The 5,000-nt window shown below is 53.1% G+C and overlaps 1 non-coding gene across 1 annotated transcript in view; it reads right to left on the reverse strand.

Annotated features, from left to right (window-relative positions):
* The window catches only part of LOC126434146 (small subunit ribosomal RNA), a 1,910-nt gene extending 1,465 nt beyond the window's left edge, over positions 1–445 (reverse strand). The window contains exon 1 of the ribosomal RNA XR_007579008.1: positions 1–445. This exon is cut by the window's left edge and continues 1,465 nt beyond it. This is a non-coding gene — a ribosomal RNA (small subunit ribosomal RNA).
* Between the last annotated feature and the right edge of the window lie 4,555 nt (positions 446–5,000).

Genomic DNA, 5,000 nt, shown 5'->3' on the forward strand with positions numbered 1-5,000 from the left:
TGCTGCCTTCCTTGGATGTGGTAGCCGTTTCTCAGGCTCCCTCTCCGGAATCGAACCCTGATTCCCCGTTACCCGTTACAACCATGGTAGGCGCAGAACCTACCATCGACAGTTGATAAGGCAGACATTTGAAAGATGCGTCGCCGGTACGAGGACCGTGCGATCAGCCCAAAGTTATTCAGAGTCACCAAGGCAAACGGACCGGACGAGCCGACCGATTGGTTTTGATCTAATAAAAGCGTCCCTTCCATCTCTGGTCGGGACTCTGTTTGCATGTATTAGCTCTAGAATTACCACAGTTATCCAAGTAACGTGGGTACGATCTAAGGAACCATAACTGATTTAATGAGCCATTCGCGGTTTCACCTTAATGCGGCTTGTACTGAGACATGCATGGCTTAATCTTTGAGACAAGCATATGACTACTGGCAGGATCAACCAGGGAGCTGCGTCAACTAGAGCTGAGCAGCCGGCCGCCCGGGAGTGTGTCCCGGGGGCCCGCGCGAACACGCAAGCGTCCGCTCAATTATTCTGCAAACAGGAGGAGGCTGCGCTCCCCTGCACCATACACCTCGAAACCCTCTCAGGTCCCGGCGGCGCGCAGCGCCGTCCTAAGTACTTGGTCGGGTTCGAGAGAGGCGCAATCGCCCGGAGTTTGGCGAGTAGACGCTTTAGGTGCGACCACCCGTGCTCCCAACTGAGCTTGCCGCTGCCGACAGAGGCCCGGGAGCGTGCTGTCGTGGCATTGCCGGCGGGAGACAACACGCGCCACCTACGGTGACCGGCAGCTCCAACGCCAGCGCCACAGAAGGACAAAAGCCCCACTTGGGTGCCGAAGCGAACTCTCCCAGCACAGCGCACGCGCCAACACGTCCGCACAGCTGCGATACAAACCACCTGCGAGAACCGCAGAGGCGACCGAGCAGCAGACGGCGTCGCGGCGCCGAGCGCCGGGCGGCGGCGCATCCTCAGCGCACACAGTCCTCAATCGGACCAGCACACTGCAGATGTCCACCGCGCTTCGCACCGGGCCCGCGAGGACCTACTTTGGCCGCACGGCGCCGCGTGCAGGGTGCGCCGGCGCGCAGCTGCGCCGCCTGCCGCCTCCGTCGGCCGGCGCGCCTGCCAGTGGCCGCCCCCACCAGCCGGCTGTAGCGCGTGCGCCCACGCACCGCGCGGCCAGCACGCCGGGCGGCCCCCCCTCACCGGCCGGGGCCGGTCCCACCCAGCCACCGCCGCGTATCGCTTCACACCCACATGCCATTCACGTTCGTGGGCATGGTGGGTATCGCTGAAACAACCGGTTGGTAGCTCAACCGATCGTCGCCATCACTGATTCACCTCTAGCGAGAACAACCGCACCACAACGGTTTACCAGTTGTTCATTTGCGTAACGTCACCAGCAAACGTAGGCGTCCATCGCCATTTGCAAATTCAACGATTGTTGCATGCCTGTGTCAGGTGTCACGACACACTATGTCTGCCCACATACACGCAACAACATGTGCACGCTTCGCAAACACGTGGAAGGTGGCCCCCGTACGTATGCGATGTCCATTGCGCAAACGACTGTCAACCGGCCTCTGTCGCATGTCGCAGATGTGGAACGCCCGGCCTCTGTCGCATGTCGCAGATGTGGAACGCAGTGCACCATGCTATCACGGTGTGTGAGAAGAGACGACACGTCTGACAACACGCGCCACTACATCAACAGACGGCTCATGCTGATCGCCATCCAGGGCATACCACACTGCACTCCAGCTCTTATAGGGAGACGACACGTAGCTTGCGTGCACAACATTTGGACCGCATGGTTCGCCGTTGTTGGCGCAGTCGTTGTACGGTCACATGTACCACGATGTATCATTCAGTACATGAGGACCAATGTGCAGTACAGTGTGTGATTTGGAGGTACAACATCAGCGGACAGTTGACACAGGCCGTACCACAGCGTAGGCGCAGTGCTTCGCCATGCGAATGCCAATGAACAACTGCGAAGGGCATTGAGCATGTACGTCCTGCTGCCATCCACATTACAGTGTATCGCTGCAAGGTGTTTAACATGAAGCGATACACTGGGGACCGGGCAGTGCGAGTAGCAAACTATATTGCGGGGGTTGCAGTTAGGCAACACTACACTAATTTAACGCGTCGTATGACAATTACAGAGCAGGTTAAGGCCCAACGTGTGTTGGGTTAAGGCCCAACGTGTGTTGGGTTAAGGCCCAACGTGTGTTGGGTTAAGGCCCAACGTGTGTTGGGTTAAGGCCCAACGTGTGTTGGGTTAAGGCCCAACGTGTGTTGGGTTAAGGCCCAACGTGTGTTGGGTTAAGGCCCAACGTGTGTTGGGTTAAGGCCCAACGTGTGTTGGGTTACAGCACAATATGGGTTACGTTAAGGGGCAATGTGGGTTACGTTAAGGGGCAATGTGGGTTACGTTAAGGCGCAATATAGGTTACGTTAAGGCGCAATATAGGTTACGTTAAGGCGCAATATAGGTTACGTTAAGGCGCAATATAGGTTACGTTAAGGCGCAATATAGGTTACGTTAAGGCGCAATATAGGTTACGTTAAGGCGCAATATAGGTTACGTTAAGGCGCAATATAGGTTACGTTAAGGCGCAATATAGGTTACGTTAAGGCGCAATATAGGTTACGTTAAGGCGCAATATAGGTTACGTTAAGGCGCAATATAGGTTACGTTAAGGCGCAATATAGGTTACGTTAAGGCGCAATATAGGTTACGTTAAGGCGCAATATAGGTTACATTAAGGCGCAATATAGGTTACATTAAGGCGCAATATAGGTTACATTAAGGCGCAATATAGGTTAGGTTAAAACACGACATAGGTTAGGTTAAGGCACGACATAGGTTAGGTTAAGGCACGACATAGGTTAGGTTAAGGCACGACATAGGTTAGGTTAAGGCACGACATAGGTTAGGTTAAGGCACGACATAGGTTAGGTTAAGGCACGACATAGGTTAGGTTAAGGCACGACATAGGTTAGGTTAAGGCACGACATAGGTTAGGTTAAGGCACGACATAGGTTAGGTTAAGGCACGACATAGGTTAGGTTAAGGCACGACATAGGTTAGGTTAAGGCACGACATAGGTTAGGTTAAGGCACGACATAGGTTAGGTTAAGGCACGACATAGGTTAGGTTAAGGCACGACATAGGTTAGGTTAAGGCACGACATAGGTTAGGTTAAGGCACGACATAGGTTAGGTTAAGGCACGACATAGGTTAGGTTAAGGCACGACATAGGTTAGGTTAAGGCACGACATAGGTTAGGTTAAGGCACGACATAGGTTAGGTTAAGGCACGACATAGGTTAGGTTAAGGCACGACATAGGTTAGGTTAAGGTACGACATAGGTTAGGTTAAGGTACGACATAGGTTAGGTTAAGGTACGACATAGGTTAGGTTAAGGTACGACATAGGTTAGGTTAAGGTACGACATAGGTTAGGTTAAGGTACGACATAGGTTAGGTTAAGGTACGACATAGGTTAGGTTAAGGTACGACATAGGTTAGGTTAAGGTACGACATAGGTTAGGTTAAGGTACGACATAGGTTAGGTTAAGGTACGACATAGGTTAGGTTAAGGTACGACATAGGTTAGGTTAAGGTACGACATAGGTTAGGTTAAGGTACACATTGTTGTAAGGAAAGGTTTAATGGGGGGGGGGGGGCGGCGGCCGGTTTGTTGATTGTGATTATAGTACGTGGATGCCTGCGGTATCATCTGATTTGCCACGTCAGGATGTACCTTTGGCTCATGACAGGCGGCGCTCTCATTCCATGCTTGTGGCAGACCTGTGTCTTTCATTCCTGCCATTGTTTGTGTGCTGTGAGAGGAGGCAGTATTGTGATGTTGGGTGCACCCCTGTGTAGGACATGTGTGGGTGTTGGTGGCTTGGCTGAGCAATGGTGGTTGTCGGGTGGGTGGGATATTCTGTTTTCTGTGTGGACCTCCCAGTCTGGTTATGACAGTGTGGATTGTCTAATGTGGCGGAGAGGATGCACTGGGTGTTGTTGCATGCTGGTGCTTACATATTGTCTGTGTGCGTGTTACAGGCAGAGAGTAGTGCGTGATAAGAGTGTGTGGCTGACGTGTGGTTGTGATTGTGAGCAGAGTCTTTCAGCATGTATACGGACAGTTGTATATATTATCTGTATTCTGATGGCTCTATCTATTACTAATCAGCGCCGTGTATACGTTTAATGTGGTTCCCGTCGAAACTGTTGTATCTCTGTACATTAGTGACACGGCGAGCGCGCTATGTAGCTACTCGTCTCGGCAGCTTCCACCGGTGTATGGCAAATGATTATAAGCAATGAGTCTAGTCGTCAATACCGATAGTGTGACGTCACATGTCTGGGGTGGGGGACGCTGCGCCCTTCCGGTGGGTCATGGCCTAGCAAGACTCTCCCCACGCAGGGGGGGCTTGGACTGTCATTAACTCTTCCGAGTAATATACTTGCCGTACGTTTTTGCGACTGCGAGTGCAACGCTCACCGGTACCGACATGGATGGAGCGCCTCCTAGCTGACCGCTCAGCATCGGCATTCGTACAGAGAGCAACGCGATCGCGTCTGTAGCTCGTAAGTGGTACAGCTCGCAGCTCATGTATAGGGACAGCGGGAATGTCGCATATTGGACATACCTCTTCATGAAACGCATGTTATAGGGGTGGATTGCACATTGCGACTGCGGGAAAAGTCCGCCGTTCATCCGCTGGAGTTGCGAGTTGGGCGGTTGGAGTGGGGCGCAGGTGGAGTGATTGCCGGTCCACGATTTCGTGCGGCAGAGGCGCTGGCGTTGGGGTGCTGTGGTCGACAGAGGACGCAGGCTTTGTGGGTGGGGTCGAAAGATGGGCACTGTGGGCCCATCGATGTCTTGGTCGGCTTGGCGTCTCATAGATGGCGGTATCGTCGTTGCAGGACGTCATGCCGCGGGAGACCTACAGATGGCGCTGTGTTTTGTGGTGCGCTCG

The sequence above is a fragment of the Schistocerca serialis genome, unplaced genomic scaffold (assembly GCF_023864345.2).
Source record: "Schistocerca serialis cubense isolate TAMUIC-IGC-003099 unplaced genomic scaffold, iqSchSeri2.2 HiC_scaffold_1182, whole genome shotgun sequence".
In the NCBI taxonomy this organism is placed as follows: domain Eukaryota; kingdom Metazoa; phylum Arthropoda; class Insecta; order Orthoptera; family Acrididae; genus Schistocerca; species Schistocerca serialis.